Source organism: Peromyscus californicus, unplaced genomic scaffold (genome assembly GCF_007827085.1).
Source record: "Peromyscus californicus insignis strain IS unplaced genomic scaffold, ASM782708v3 Scaffold_14__1_contigs__length_90479793_seg_2, whole genome shotgun sequence".
In the NCBI taxonomy this organism is placed as follows: domain Eukaryota; kingdom Metazoa; phylum Chordata; class Mammalia; order Rodentia; family Cricetidae; genus Peromyscus; species Peromyscus californicus.
In genome coordinates this window covers 77,366,882-77,383,909 of record NW_026294436.1, presented here as the reverse complement: position 1 = coordinate 77,383,909, position 17,028 = coordinate 77,366,882, and the positions used below count along the sequence as shown (strand labels likewise).

Below are 17,028 nucleotides of genomic sequence, written 5' to 3'. Positions count from 1 at the left end.
CAGCAGACCTGCAAGACTATCAGTCAGGGACAATAAGATGCCAAGCAGGGAGTGTGAGTTAGCAAGGGTCTCTCCATCTTCATTCTGTTTCAGAAACACACCCAGGTAAGTACCTCAACTCCTCGGGGCATTTCTGCCCACACCCACCCTGCCTCCCTCCAAGCAGAGCTGGGGCTGCCTGAGTCAGCACCAGATGCTTCAATTCTAGAAGAATTTTCAAGGCAGGCCTTGGGAACAGAGGCATAACACAGAAGAAAAGCCATGGTGAACGTGCGACCCAAAGCCCTCTTCTGGGATGGTGTCCAACACTTGCAGAGTGGTGGAAATGAACAGGGAGGGAGACCCAGAAGAGCCACACAGGGCGGAGGTGGGTCTGCCAGTTCCTCACAATACAATACTCCGGGGTCTAATCAGTGTTACTGCTGATGAACACAGTGCAGGGACCATGGCCTTTGGGGCTATCATGGTTCCCCACTCCAGGGGCTCCCTCCTCCATGCTTCCTTGCTCCATTCAAAATGTGCCCGTTGGGCTGTGCACTCACACCTTGCCCCACTATGCTTTGTGGCAAGGTTCAGGATGTACTTTTCACTAAGGCAGATTTTAACAATGTACACTCCCCCTTTATGATCTTATTTAACCTTGCTGACAACTGTAAAGTGAAGGAAGGGTGTGGCTTCTCTCCTTTTGGATGAGGAAACTCAAGCCCTGGAGGCGTGGTTTGCTCAGGCTCATACAATGTCAGAATAATCCCACAGCGACAAAGTCTTCAAATGTAGCCCTCTTTTGAATCATCTGTGTACCCTTGAAGACCCTACATGCCACTCCTCACACTTTGGTCCCTCATTGGGATGGCAGGGGGCTACAATTTCATATTGTAGAGTATTAACTACATGACCTTTCAGGTCCCAGGCAGAAGGCACAGTACCAGGGTTTTCTGCAGAAAGGAAGAGAGAAGGGTGTGTGTGGACTCTGAATGGCTTTGGGGTCTCCTAGATCAGCAATGCAGATGGACCACAGAGATACTAAGGAAGTGTTAAAGGTTTCCCTGAGAACCAAAGAGAGAGTGGGAGAAGCAGGGGCCAAGGTAGGGGCTGAGTTTTAAATAGAAAGAGTTGTCTTTATTGAGCTGAGGGGAACAGCCAAGCTGACTTTATCAAAATGTGTCCATGCTGTGGGGGTCGATGCAGCCTCCTCCCCAGATGTTATGGGACTCAACAGCTGTCTAGAGAGCTGGAAAGATGTGACTGTAGTTGCCAGGCTGTGTGCGCTCTGCCTGCTCTGTACAGCAGCTGGGTCAGGGCTCCAGGTTCCAGGAAGTGGGAATTCGGCAAGGGGCATATGCTCTAGATCCCAGAGCTTTTATTTCATGGAGTTAAGAAGGTAAGAAAAAAGTCACCCAAGGGTAAAGTGTTTTAAATCCTTGTCCTATGAGTCAGTACTTGGGTGACAAAGAACAGGGCTGGCATGTGCCCCTGTGTTTACTGGGGTTCTAATGAGCAGCTTCATAAGCAGTGAAGACAGAGAGAAGATGAAGTCACAAGGAACACACACAGCTCATCCCTGTCTTCATATGGAAATAAGCACGCTACCAACTGGAAATCTACTTCACCTTTTTAAAAGGGCCCTTTCGCTGTCCTTAATCCATTAGTGTCACAGGGAACACCGCGGTGTTCTCTGATACTCCACAGTTTGGGATTTTCCCAGTTTCAATTGCACCATTCAACCAACCGGTTTATACTTGTGAAATGAGACATAAACATCAAGGTAAGGAACCACACAGTCACCCAACTGTACCCAGGAGCATCATCTAAAGGAAACCACATGCATGTCATTCTCCGCCAAGACACTCCTTGAGCCCCAGGGGCCAGGGAGCAGCCAGCTCCACCCTGAGTGTGCACACTTGGTGGAGGGCTGTGTCAGCCCCTGCAGCCCTGTGCTTGGGTCTCTGCTCATCCCGTTGCTCTGTGTTCACTCTTTAGGGGACACAGCTTTGAGCATGTGCAGCCAGGTCTTGAGGTGACTATCATGTGGGAGGTACAGGAGGCCAACAGGAGCCATGCACCCATGTCCCAACTGGCCAGAGAATCTCATATGGGAATGGGTAGAGTTGGAGGGCTCATTCTGTACTCCCTGAAGCCACAAGCACATCTTCATGTTCAACATCAGCCATCAAAAAACAGCTGCCCATCTCACATCCAATAGGCTTCAGAGACCGAGAAAGAAACCTCTGCTCCATGGAGCAGTCACAGTTCTGCACCTAACATAGGGCTGCACAGTGAAGAGAAACTTACTATACTACACAGGGACATCAACAGAAGAACCAATCAAGAGAGACGGTTGTGGTAGAATGTGAGTTACATAATCCTAACGAGAACCTTGCCCGAGCATGTTGCCCCATGGAGGTGCTCAGCCAAGGTCAAGCTGTTACCCCTTCCCCAAAGAGACCCCACTCCTCATAACAAGAGTTCACTCACTGCCTGGGCCTGGACTGGCTTTTTGGCCACCTGTCCATCCTCTCTGGCTGGGCTGTCTTACCCGTGATCTCCCAACACTTCCTACATTAACTCACATGAACTACTCCCTGGCTTCGTTCAGAGCCTCAGGCCTGAATTCTTCTCCCAGACCACAACCATCTGTCTTAACTGCTCCTGCTGCCCAGGCTTCAGCCTGTCAATCTGATGCCTCCTGCTCATGGCTCCCACCCAGCACTGGTTTGGCTCCAGCTTCCGGCCTCTGCTCCTTGCTCTGTCCCTGTTTAATTCTCCCTTTGTCCATCTAATTATGGTAGCCAGATCTGCCTCGCCATGGAGACTTAGCCCTTGGAAGCTTGTGGTCTCTTGTCTCCACAAACGCTACCAGAATTCTCACCAGGTCCACTCTTCCCCTTCATAGAACCCAGACAAGATAAAGAATCAGTTCCTCCTCAGAACTCTAAAATGTGTATGTGCCTTACATGCATAAACACACTTTAGTATTTGGACAAGACACTTTTATATGTTTTATTTCCTCGGCAGTGTTCCTGTTTTTCTCATATGAGAAACCAGAGGCTCATGAGGTAGCAATATGTGGTCATCAGATCTCGTATCCACACCCCAGCTCCAGATCCCAGATCGCTTCCATTAGCCCACCCATGGCCTGTGTGACTGCAGCAAGCGGGGCAGTCCTGGATGCCCTTATCTGGGGCCTTGACAACCTCCCCATCAACACAGATGTGGGGAGCTGCTGCCATTCCAGCTGTTTCTGTCAGCTGACCACTGTCTCTCAATCTCTTATGTACAAACACATCAGCTGGAATCTTGTTCAATAGCAAATTCCAGTTCAGCTGGCCAGGGGAGGCAGCAAGAGTCTGCATTCCTAACAAGCACTCAGGGGTGGTGGCACTGGGTGGACCTGTCCTCTGCAGAGTCCACTCTGTATGGGAGGATGCAGGCACAGGCAGAGGAGAGGACACCAGGCACACAGGTGACTGGCTTGGGTAGGAGAAACAAGGTCTCTTGGGAGGTACAGGGGGAGGAAAGGTATGCAGGGTCGCTTGGCTGGGAAGCCTTTTCCTACCCTGCCACTGAGGTCCTGAGTGGAACATGGAGCTGTTTCTTGTAGGGAGCTCTCTGAGTATTGCGGTTCTAGGTCAGAAAGGCCAGTCTGTAGCTGAGATTCAGCTACATTTAAAACCCAGCAATACAAGACCTGACAAGATTATTTGGGGCATGGGGTAGTGGGTGGGGGGTAAAACTTAGACATAGTTTGGGTTCTGGTGGGAACAGAGCCCAGACAAGGCTTAGGAATTTAACCTTCTTCCTAAATCTTTAATTTTGTAAGCCAAGTCACAGGAGAGAATCACTATCTTCCAACAGTATTTTAAAATCTGTTGAGCTGTAGGAGGAATCTTATTTTGGCTGGGCTGGGCTGGGATTATAGGGGTATCAGAGGATAAAGATAGGAATTGAAAGTCAAGCAGGGACAGGTGTGGAGAGGATGCCAACTCATGATGAGGCTCAGAGGCCTCCTCCAGGGCCACTTTCCTGTGGCGCTCAGGTTTTCTGTTCTCTGAAGCAAACAGGACAGGAAGATTATTAGCATGCAAGGCTAGTGAAGAGCTAAGTGCTCATCTGACTTTACCATTCCTAAGTAACAAGGTTCAGTTCAGAACTTGTTCTAGGGGCAAACTTGAGTAGACTCCCAGTCCAGTCTGTAATTCAGGGCAACAGGTGCCCTGTGCACTGGCTCCACTTAACTCCACAGTGGAGACTCCCTCCTCCTCTGGAAGAAAAGTGAGGGGGCCAGCAGGAGTCTCCTGGGCAGAGCTGTCTGGAAGAGGCATCTCTGGGGAAGGGTGTAAGCAGGAAAGTTAATTAGAGCTGGTTCCTGAAGGCTGGACTGGGCTGTGGCGGGGGTGGCGGGAGGGCAGGGGGACAGGACACAGATGCAGAGGTAAGTGCCAGGCAGGCTCTGTGCCTGTCACAGCCCAGTGGGGCTGGGGTGCAAAGCTACTTTCAACTGTAACTGGAAACAAGAGTTTGCAAGAGATCTCTGGGTCTGGACCTTATTCAGAAGCTGTTGGGAATTATCAAAAAATTGAGAACAAGAAAATTACACAGAGCTAGAAAGCCAGCCATAGATTGTTGTTAAGCATCTGAAATGAAGGCATGCTCATGACGCCTTGTGTCTTACCACACTCGCCACCCCTGTTAGCAGGAAGCTAACACTGCTCATGAGAAGCCTGAGGAAAAAGATATTTTACTCTGAGAGTCAAAGAAGCTAGTGATTAACTCAGTGCTTAGATCGCATTCCCAAAACTACCAAGACAAAGAAATGCAGCTTACCCAAGACTATTGTTTACAAGGAGAGAAACTGTCTGTTCTGGGCTTAAGGCCCTTAGAGAGGGCTGGGGGGACAGAGGAAAAGGGGAGAAGAGGAGTACAGAAAGAGAAAGGAGAGGAACAGAAAGATGGGCTGCAGAGCAGAAATGGGGTAGGCTTACATTGTGTGCCCCCACACATATTTCTAAGCCCTAAATCTGTGAACTGTGTTTGTGACTGCATGCAGAAAAGAGGGCCTTGCAAACGTAACCACTGTAAAGATCTCAAGATGGACCCTTCTTGGGTTCAGAGTTGGCCTACTTCCAAAGACTGATGTCCTTATAGGAAAAAGGAAGAGGAGATTTTCCACACAGACAGGGGTTGAGGGGCACCTGAATACTGACAGAGACCAAGGCCAGCCTGCCACAAGCCAGCAACAGGCAGAAGCCACCAGAGGCTTGTAGGTCCTTCCCCAGTAGGTGCAGAAGAAGTGGGGGTCTTGCAGATATTTTGATTCCCAACCTATGGACTCCAGAGCTCTGAGGTAAAAATACTTGCTATTTAAAGCCACCAGGTTTGTGACAGTGTGCTGTGGTGACCACAGGGTGCTAATACATCAGGAGATCCCTGTCTAACTGTATGTAAGGACCAAGGTATCACAGTGCCACTTTCTAGATTCTTCCCATATGACTGTCCCCTGTGAAGCTTGAGAATCCTAGGAAATACAGGGTGCACACAGATACTAGAAGAACCACGCAAGGCAGCTGGAAACTAAGAGAGTAATTGTGACCCAAGGTCCAGACGCCACTGACAGCCCAGAACCAGGCTGCCCTTGACCACAGTGAAAAGGAAGCAGGATCTACCATGAACACATTGTCTGATTCCAGAGCCCAGGTGTTCAGACACATGGCCCCCACCCTTTCAGTAGTGAAGCATGTATTGTTGCCTCAGGATTTTAAGTGTCCCATGGTCAATTCTAGGAGGTTATAGAAATGAGTTATTTTTAAATCCCTTGAAGGGTCCCTGGTTTAAGAGGCTCTGGCCCTCAAGTGCCTCACATACCCATTTTCTATTCTTCTCAACACCCTCTTCTGTCCAGTCCATTTTAAATACTAGAGATTTTTCACAAAAGTCAATGGTCTTGGATGAGAACATTCCGTCTCCATGAAGCCCACGTCCACAAATTGCTAACCACTGCATGGTGCTTTGCCAATCTTTACCTCTCCCTCAAAGAAGGAACAAAGCTTCCCTGGTCAAGCAGAGCTGATTCCACAACACTAACAACCAGCAGGGGTGGGAGACAATGGGGGTGGGGTAGGGGTGGGGTGGGGTGGCGGAGTGGGGCAGGGGTTGGGGGGTGGGAGACGACTGGCAGTCAGCAGGGGCTGAATGCATTCTCCACCCTCTTCTCCCCAGTGCAGCTTCTGGGATGACCGATTTATAGGGAAATATACAGACACTCAGATATACCCACTACCACCACCACTAGCACCAGCACCAGCACCAGCACCACCAGCACCAGCACCACCAGCACCACCAGCACCAGCACCACCACCACCACTAGCACCACCAGTACCAGAACCACCACCACCACCAGCACCACTAGCACCACTAGCACCACCACCACCACCACCACCACCAGAACTACCACCACCACCACCACCACCAGAACTACCACCACCACCACCACCACCACCAGCAGCAGCAGCAGCACCAGCACCACCACCACCACTACCACCCACAGAGAGGTCAGTGCACCTGGGTAGCAAGCAGCCTTCAAGCCATGGATATGAGGGGTATATAGACACACAGGTGCAGACAGGGGCCAGCTCTGCACAGGGAGGCAGCAGTGGTCAGAGACTGCTGTGACAGCAGGGATGCTGCTTAGGCCCCACCATACTGTGACCCCTGTGCACCCAGAACAGCCATCTGCAGTGACAGGGAGGGTAGGAAGAAGCCCAGAATGCACGGGGAGCTGTGCTGCTCCTGGGAACAGAAAACAGCTTTGCCGACAGGTTCTCTGGGGTGGTGGAAATGACAGCTGCTGGACTCCAGGGAGCGGTGCTGCCCATGACCACAGATAATTGGGCCCTGCCTCCAGCACTAGTCAACAGGCTTAGAGCCGAGCACATTCCTATTCAGGTTCCAACCTGAGCGAAATGTCAGTGAGGAATTAGGAAGTGCTTAACACAAAGCCCGGGATGAAGGTGCTGGCAGCTCTCCAGCAGCCTCCGCCTGGTTCAGCAGCCAAACCAAACTGCTCATCTGGCCAGGAGGGGGAGGATTCAGAAAAACCTGGATTTGGCATACAAGTCCTTCTTCTAGCCCAGCTCACAGTCTGGGGTTTGCAAAGGCTTCTGACTCCCTGGGCAAGAAGTTAGGCTGTGCCAAGCGGGCACAGCTTCCTCTCCTCCAAAAACAGTATGTGCAAAACCCACTCACATCCCCAAAACCTCCAGGCATAGCTATCTTTGCTTTTCTTTCTCAAGCCCCCTCCCCCTCCCTCAGACAGGCTTTTCCTAGGATCCTCCATTTCTGAAGGAAATGTTCTGAGTACTTCCCACTGAGGAGTGGCACCTGGTACACTGTCTGAGCCACAAACCACTGTTCCATAACTTCTTTTATGAACTCAAGTTCAGGTAAGTTCCTCCAACCGCTGGAATTAGGACCTCGGGGAAGGAAAGGGCTGCCAGTGCACTGCATGGAGTCTGCTAGCTGTGGGCCAGAGCACTTTTCTTTGTTGAGAGTTCCAACATCCTGTTTCCTGTGTTCTCTCTTGACGCACTGTCCTCCCACATCTACCATCTGCCATGGGGTTTATCCGAAGCCTGCAGAAACCTCTCTTCCTACATATGGTGAGGGGAACCCACCACTTCACCCAGGTGGTCCCAGAGGGCTCCTAGAGTCCGAGTGCAATACCACACACCACCAATAGGAGGCATCAGACGTGGGATACAGCGTGTGGGATTTTAGATGCCCTAGAACATGAACAAGTGACCCATTCTAAAAATCTGTCCTCTGTAAACCAAAAGTTATCTACCTGTCTGGTTTAGGCGTTTGCAGGAAGTGTGCTGGGAAATCCAGTTGTGCACAGATGCTGTCTGCAAATAGATCTCCAAGGAATAAGGCACCATCCTCAGCACGCTGACTGAAGAAAGGGGCTTTTTAAAAATTAAACCTGTCATGGAAAATATGCTGGATCTCATTACTATGCACAGCCCAGGAGCAGTTATGTGAATGAAAAGGCCTGGGAAGTCAAAGGTCTGGGAGCTGCCGGATTGCCGTAATATTGTCATGTGCTATGGGAATCGGAGGGGAACAACTCACTCAGCCCCCTGGAAGGATCACTTCTCCATCCATACTGGCCCACTTGTTCTACAGGGGGAAAGCTGGCCCTGAAGAATGCCCCACCCTGAAAGCCTGAGCAGTTCCCATGGAGTCTTCAGGCAACTTCTCCTTGGGCAAAGGCAGCTAGGGAAAGATCTAGAAACGCATGTGGGACTTGGGGGTAGATGCAACACTGGCCAGAGGTTTCCCTCAGCAGACTTTCTTGTTGAGTTCTTAGAGCTTAGCAAATCAGTTTTATTGTTCTCACTCAGCACATCCAGACAAATACATGATCATCGACCACATCCGTTCAAGCAGCTACCCAACAAGGAGGCAGGCACTGTAGAGCTCAGACATACCCAGAAGGGTGAAGGTTTTCCTCCAGGCAGTAAACTGATGCCTCTGCCAATGCCCATGTAGAGCTTTCCTAACAGCTCCTCTGGTTCACGGTTATCACACTCCTTGTTTAAAGCCTCCATCCTAGTCCTGGCCAGGCTCTGGTCTCTGCTTGAGTCTTCAGGGCCCTGTCAAGCTCTGAATCTCCACTTAACCTGGCATCTGGCTGTAAGCTGTCAATCCTCTGTTCTCTCATGATGGACAGAAGTAAACTGCAGCCCCTGAGTATTCCTGCCACAGAAGGTTTTTATGTACCCTCTGCATCAGCAGAGCTGAACCACAAGCCAAAGAGAAACTGGTTAGGATCTCCCAGCCTCCTTATGCTCTCTCTATTGCTCTACAATGTGAACATAGCTTCATCCGCAGGTCCCATCCCTGAGCAGGTAGCAAACTGTCCAACACCAACAACCATCAAGCAAACCCTAGCATGGCTACTGTGTGCCCAGATGCACTGAGGTGGTGTCCGGAGACCTGCTCCTTACACAGAGTCTCTCAGGAGATAGTAGGCATGGATGCTGCAGCTTCCTCAAATCACTGAAGGCTAGAGCTGTTGTCCCAAGAGCACAGACCTGCAGTCACCACTTGCAAGACGACCACCACAAACGCAAGAGCACAACCTTGGTCACTGCCAGATCAGTTCAGATTTGAATTCCAGCAGCTCAGGGGCATGTTACTTAACCTGTGGGGCCTCTGTATCCTCAGCACCTTAATGAGATGATAATATAGGCAAAGCAAGACTTTAGCACGCACTTGGCAGAGGAGATGATTATTTGTTGCTGGCTGAGATCCTTGGTACCCAGGGCATCCTAGGCAGAAAAGAGTTGGTATATAACAGGCTATAGGAGCAAAGCTCGGAGTGAGAAAGAAGGAAGGTTCCTTTACAGGTGCCATCTTGCAGACTTTAAATACATGTAGCAACAAGAGGGAGGCACGGCACTGATCAGAGGAAGTCTGTTTTCTTGTTGGTGATTCGAGTGTTTGTCCATTCAGTTCTTAATGTTGTAAGTCAGCTGCACAGGACAGAGAAATGGGTCACATAGACATGGCCCAGCCCCTGTGGAACCTCTGGACAGCAAGGGAGACCCTCAGTAAATGGCTAGAAGTACAATGAGCACTACAAAGGGGTAAGTGGTGCTCACTGGAGTAGAACACAACAGGCTTCTCCCAGACAGAGATGAAAGAGGAGCTATGTGGAGCGAGGGTCCCAGGGAGGATTGGAAGTTTCACCCTAGAGGTCTAGGCAAAAGACAGGCAGGGCTGCTGTGTGACATCAGTAAAAAAGAAACCAACACCACCAAGTTTGGAGTGAGAAGATCCAAATCAGAGCAGGTATGTGACACAGTGACTGAGATACCGTGTACACGACACACCAGAGAGACTGGGCACATGACTCCTGATGTTCACATCCCTTTGGAGGGGATGAGCCGGCATGGACATGAAAGTTCCAGGGCAGCCTGGGTTCACATCCTGACTCTCCACATTCTAGGAGGTGCTAGAATAAAGTCTTCTATGACTAACTAGAAAATGTAGAGGACAAGTTCAAAATCAAAGAGAAAAATGTAAGCATGGATAGGGCACTTACATAAAAATGGGAAATACAGACACACAGGAGATGTGCCAGAAACACACAATGTGCCTGGGCTAACAGAATGGAAAAAGGAACTCACAAGCAAAGCTTCGAGACCAGTTAGAAAACCGCCTCCTAAAGTTAACACCTATGGTCCAGCTGAGGGCAGAAAGCTCTGTGGAGCACTGGCTGTCTGATCCTCAGAAATGAAAGCACTCAGGGCACCTAAAGCAGAAGGGAGGGGGCTAAGCACAGGATATGTGTGTGTGTGTGTGTGTGTGTGTGTGTGTGTGTGTGTGTGTGTGTTTGTGTATGTGTGTGAAAGAGTGTGTTTGTATGTGTGTTTGTGTATGTGTGTGAACGAGTGTGTTTGTATGTGTGTTTGTGTATGTGTGTGAACGAGTGTGTATGTGTGTGTGTAAGAGAGGGTATGTGTGCATGTGTGCATGAGTGTGTGTGTGTAATAGTAGTAGTAGTAGTAGTAGTAGTAGTAGTAGTAGTAGTAGTGGTAGTAGTAGTGGTAGAAAGAGGAGGAGGGGATGGAGGAGGGGAGGAGGGGGGGTTTCCAGCCTGGAACATCTTTCTGCTTCATAGGCGAGACTCCCCTCTCAGGTCAGCTACCATCCTCTACCGAGCTTCTGCATCCATGAATGCAAATTGCTCTCTTGGTTATTAAGTTCCTGATCTGGGACCCATTGCACACCTGAGAAAACGTGATAAAGACATGCTGCTCCCCACAGAGTGCATGGGCCTGGGGCTTCTCTATATAGATCAGACTTTTTCCAGCCTGTGGCAAACACAGCATGTCACATTATGCCAAGTAAACTGCCTGGAGTTAACATCAACAGCCACACCCCTGATGCCCCTCCCCCATGCAGTCTGGGTTGGGAGCACCATCTTTTCAGGAACCTCTCTGATGACAGTTCTGGTTCTAAGGTGTTAACTGAGGGTCCCAAGATCAGGCCTAGAAGGATCTGACCTAAAGATTCCTGGGAATAGAATTCAGTTCCCTTACCTCCTATTCCTTTGGCACTTTAGCAGCTGATGGGACAGTGGAGTCCCTAAACAACAATCCACGTGGTCACAGCCAGCATCGACCTTACATCTTAGGGGCTCCTTAACTTCAACAGTGGCTCTGATAAGAGCAGCACACCCACGGATAGCTCACTACCAAAGCATCCTCCTAAGGGGTATCACTGTGTAAATGAATAAACTTGGGACCAGACGGTTCAGGTAACTCTCCCAAGGTTGCCAAGCAGAGTCAAGCCTTGAATTCATGTACTCTGACTATGGCATCCACACATTTGAAAAAGATATAACCAAAGATTTATTTTCTTCAAAAAACTTCACTGCGTATTTTATTGTACAATATGTTATTTAAGGACATTTTCAAGTAAATATATATTGCATGGTGAACATATTATCCCAGGCCCTCTTCCATGTCCCCTCTATCATTAGTACCCTGGACGGCCCAACTTCTACTCACATGTCATGTATACATGTATGACTTTATGTATTTATATCAAATCTGAGAACTACTTTTGAGAAAAAAATTTGTCTGAGACTGGCTTCAGAAAGACCACATTTTTAACAACTACCCCATACTGTCCCCATCTGATTGTTCTGAGTACCAGTGGCTTCCATTCCTACAGATGATGGAAGGGATGTGACAGGGCTGTACCTTACAGCAATGTGCCCAGCTCTCCATCATCTCATCCTGTTGTACCCATTGGGGGAGGCAGTATGAATTTGGGACTAGGACCATCCACACTTGTGCAACGCTCACTGGTCCCTACCTCCAGCTGGCAAGTGGCAGAGCTTAGCCGTGAGGTGACATGTCCTAAATTCACATTCAGCCCAGAACTTCACTGTTTTCTCACAAGTAGCAGACCCAGCCTGGCCACTGCATTGCGAGCTGACTTTGGCATAATGAAGAGTGACCCCCTCAGTCTTCCCCAGGACCATGGGGGACTCTTTTTGTGCTTGCTGGGGTCCTAGCAAGAGCAGGACCCAAGAAAGACCGTGCATGTCCCCAGCAAGACTGTGCAGGTCCCCAGCACCACCCCCTGGTCCTGCTGAGGAGAAGGAGGCTGGTTTTGATTTATATTTTGTTGTTTCACACAGATTCCAGCTGTGTCATTCCCATCACGAGTCCCCTTCGCCACCTCCAATTCCAGCACCATGATTTTATTATCCCTCTGGCCTGACAGTCTAATAGATGATTTTAATTTCACAGAAGCCTTCACTATGGTGGGATGACAAGGAAAGTAGAGGCTGTGCCGAGATCATTTAAAAACTCAGGCTGACACACCAGCCCTCAGCAGGAAAATACGTGCTATTGCTAAGCACCAGGCTTTATAGTCTTTCTTCTTAGCTTACCAACATTCCTCAAGAATAAGGAAGTATGCAGAGGGCTTCTCAACACCACCTATGAGTAGAGCTCTCTACAAACCTTTTAAGTTCTGAGCTCTTCTGCTGCAGAAGAAAACGTCTTTTGGTTAAAGTGTACACGTGGCATTCAAGACCCTTCACCATGGCAACCTCTGCTTTAGAAAACCCCTGTTTTGAAAGCACTGGTGACTGGGGTATCAGCTCCCTCCCAAACACACCAGGTTGAGTCTTAATTGTGATTTAAAAAAAATCCCTCCTGGAATAAATTATCATAAGCAAACACTGCAAAAATATACTCGCATACACAATAATATTGGAATTGAAAAGAAAGCCCTACCCTCAGAGGATGAGAAGCGCCCATCCAATTACCTGCATGCCAATTATCCCTGGCACTGGCTGCTGGTAATTACCTAATTGCTTGTATGCTGGCATCCTTGAGTTGTGGTATATTTGATCCACTGTCCTAATGATCAATCCCTGAGCACCAAGAGGTGACACCTCTTCTCCACTCACAGGGAAGTGGAGCCCACACAGATCATTAACCAAAGAAACAGATCTGCTCCTAACTCAATAGGACCAAGTGTGACTTCAACTCTTCAAGCCTGGAAGTAGAGATGGGGGTGGGCAGCAGGGCAGGAAAAGGGACCAATGTGGACAGGGCGCTTCCCACAGGGACAGGTTACTTTTATTGTGTTGGGTTTTGAGAGAGGGTTTCACTAAATTACCCAGGCTGGTTTCAAACTCAGTCTACAGCCCAGTTTGTCCTTGAATTTGCAATCCTCCTGCCTCTACCTTCCAAGTGCTGGAATTCAAAGCATGTGATACCAAGCCCAGCTTTGCTGCGCCAATTTATTTTGTTTTAATATGCACAAAATTGTCGATAGCATTAATCAGAGAACCATTGTGTTGTCTCCTTTTTGTTGTTGCTGCTTTGTTTGAGACAAGCTCTCCCACTATAACCTAGGCTGGTATGGAACTTGCCATGCACCCCAGGCCAGCCGTGAACTAGCAGCAATCCTCCTGCCTCAGCCTCCTTCCCAAGTGCTAGAATTACAGATGTGAGCCACTACACTCTAAATATTAGCTTTTTTACAAATGAAGGAGCAGGGCTTAGGTGTCCAAGAATGCCCAGCTAGTCAGCAGCAACCCTGAATTCAAATAGGAGTTTAGCCCTAAAGCAGCATCAAGACAGGTGGGTTAGCCTGCTCCTCAGCAAGCATGCATGTGTGTGCGCGCGCACACACACACACACACACACACACACACACACACACACACGGGCTAGACCTGAAGTCTCCATGTGCACTTCTGGTGCCCCACCCCTAGTATGGGGTCTGGTAGGCGTCACTGCTTCTGGGTTCATTGGTGTAAGCAAAAGTCATTGGAGATGCTTAGGAGAACGTCAGGCTATCCCCTCAAGTCAATAGCCCAGAAGAACGCTAAAGGATGTCACAGTGAGAAAGGCTGAGTACCGCTCCTCAGAGCTGGACAGTCACGGGGCGCTACAGGGTTAGCCAGAGGTGTACAGCCAGGTTCAGAGTCTGTCAGTATCTGGGTGACCTTGGAAAGGGGATTCTCTTCTGCACAGCCTCCTGGTTTACTCCCTTGAGAAAAGGCAGTGACCCAGTAATGCTGCAGGCCGCTCTGAAGATTTAGAGCTGACCTAAGTTACCACTGGAGCAGTGCTGTTTCTTGCACACTCCTGGAGTTGGTGATATCTTACTCTCAGCAGTGTGAAAACTCTGCCTGCAGAGGAAGACTCGGGCTTGCGGGAAGATGCTTGCAGAGCCAGTACCCTAGCCAGGCTTTGGGATGGTGGTTCCAATCTCTTCCCTTCATGACTCTCCTTGGCCATCCACTCAGAAGGAACAAGGATGCTAGACTCTCCTCACTCGCTGGTGAAAAACCTACAGTCTCAACATAGCTGTACTGCTACAGTGAGTTCTGCAGAGCATACAATCTGAGCAGAGGCAGAAGGCGTCCTCTGTGAAAAGGCACAAGGTGATAAAGCATGGAATAGTACCAAAGAGACAACAGAGTAAAAATCAGCTTAACCTAGCACCTCCTGTGTCCTAGGCTATGTCTGTAAGCACCCAGCAAGTTCATCTTCTCCATTTTCAAGATAGGGAGGTCTTCTTACTTGTTCAGAATTAGAGAAGAGTTAAGCAGCAGAGGCAGGATCCAAACCAGTCTCATTCGTCTTGAACTCATAGCCAGAGAAACAGAAGGTCCCATGTTGACTGTCTCTGGGCCTGGCTCCACATTTACCTTACGTGGCTTTGTAGGACAGAATGACGTGACAAGTCCCTTCCTGGGTTGGACTCTAAAATCGTGGTGACACCTGGGGAATGCTTATTCACCTAGGCTTAGGAGTAAAGGTCTAAGGCTTAGAATGTGGAGGCCAGAGGAAGCCAGGAGGCTTCACGACGTTTCTGGTCTGAGAATCATCTGGTTCTAATTCTTTCGTTTCCAGCCAGCTCATTTCTGTAAAATGTCCTATCTATGATATGAGGATGGTGAGGACAAGGGAGAGAGATGGGCTGGTTGTTGAAGCACATTCTGGCTCAGAATTTTTGCTGTGCACTGGGGGAGGGCTAGGAGATGAGACAACTCCCCAGACAGATGCTGAGATGGCACAGTGTCCCCAGAACTCTTAGCAAATAATTCACTTGGTTTTTGCCAAGCTAGAAACAGCCACAAGAATAACTTCACTTTTTCAGAAAAAAATACAGCTAGGAGGGTAATCATGCATGCCATGCTCTCATTGTTGGTGCCCTATGTAACCGTGAATTAATCCGCAGAAGGACACAATGGGCGATGACAATGGTTGCGCCAAAATGACAAGTCTCTCTTTCCAAGAAAAGAATGGCCCTTTACATAAAGCTGTCACTGAAATTCCTCTGGCTCAATGCCAGACTCAGAGGGGCTTGGGATGGGAAGAAAGTTCATAGGTCACGCAGCTTGGCTCTTCATCAGAAGCTTGAGCTCCTCCCATGATGCTCCTCAGCAGGGGATTAAGGGCCCTAAATACCCTCAGGTCCACACAACAGAGCCCCACCTTCTCTTCTCTGGGGATCTGACACTTAAAAGGATGTTCCCAGACCATCTAGAGCTTTGGTTCCTTCTTGTCTCCAGAGCTGTCAGTCACTCCATATGCATAAAAATAATCTGACCACCAAGGCATCATTGGTTTTTCTTGTTATTTTTTAGGCAGATTTATTTGATCTATAATTATTCTAAAATGATTATTCCTCCAAATAACTCAAACCTCGTATTTTTCAACCCATTTCACCAGCAACACTGAAAGCTGATTATAATCAACTGGCTTTCACAGAAGAAGGAATAAACCAAAAAATAGATTTTAGGAGAATCCACTTGGCTAAAAGTATTTCCATCAAGCATCCCACGTTCCCAGCCAGCAGACAAGTGAGGGACGCTTCTCCAGCAGTGCCCAGCCTACCCTGGAGGTCAGGTGGGCAGGCTTCAAACCGTGGAGCCAGAAAATTCTCTCTACAACCTTGTACTGCATGATGGGGAAAGAGAGGCCCAGAGGCCCATCTCTTTCCCCTTGTCATTAAATGGTGCATGAGTTGCAGGTGCTCTGTACCTAGTTACGCACTGAGGACACAGGACGCTCTGGTGCTCCCAGGTCTCTGAGCAGGATGCTCAAGGCAATGCCACCTGAGGGACTGGAGCAGGAAGAGGCTACTGTGAATGTAGCCAAAGGCTAGCCCTAACAAAACTTACACAAGGGACTCAAGAGCCGAGCTCAGGTTTCTTTCTCTAGACTCTTGCTCATATGCTCTCCCCTTATGCCTCTATACTTGACTCACTCCCTGGACACGGCTTCTCTGACTCCCCCTTAGCTGCTCCCTCCTTCATTCTGGATACACTTCAGGGGAGTCATGATCACTGAGTGAATTAGCTTAATGGACTGCCATTATCCTGCCCATACAGTGCTTCTGTTAGGTTTGGGCACCTGAAGGGAGGGAGTCTTTAGTTTTCTTTATCTAGTCCAGTTCATCTGGCACCAAGAGAGACTTAATGAAGCAATGAATCTTTCAGAGTCTGGACAGTTAGCAGGAATTTGTCACACACAGGCAGGAAGATTTCCAGGCACAGACGCTACGCTTGAAGAAACCACCTGACATTGTCAGAGGGGCAGTTCAGGTCACAGGGGTGGGGGTAGGGAGGAGAGGTTGCGGGCAGAGTTCAGGGATTAAGTTTGTGTCACATGTGCACAAGCAGGTGATCTGTGCTAAAATGTGCAGGCATGAAGGAAGTTATGTGGTAGAGGCAGACATGGGCAGGAAGGCTAGTTCAGCCCCTGGGTTGTCTTGCCTGTGGGAGATGCCTCAATGAGGGGTTTTGTGCCTTGAAGGCTCTTTGAGAGTACCCAAGAATTCCACAAGGCCCTAAGGATTCTGTGAGGGCTTTGAGGACTCCCCCAGTGTCCTGAGAACTCCAGATAGGCCTTGAAGAGTCTGCCTGGATCACAAGAAATGAAATAAAACATGAATTCATATTAGAAAGCTGAGGCAAAAGCA

At 49.0% G+C, this 17,028-nt stretch overlaps 1 protein-coding gene across 2 annotated transcripts in view; it reads right to left on the bottom strand.

The window, feature by feature from the left end:
• Kcnh1 (potassium voltage-gated channel subfamily H member 1) overlaps window positions 1–17,028 on the bottom strand; it is a 322,774-nt gene that overhangs the window by 69,153 nt on the left and 236,593 nt on the right. The gene's annotated exons all lie outside the window — the stretch shown is intronic.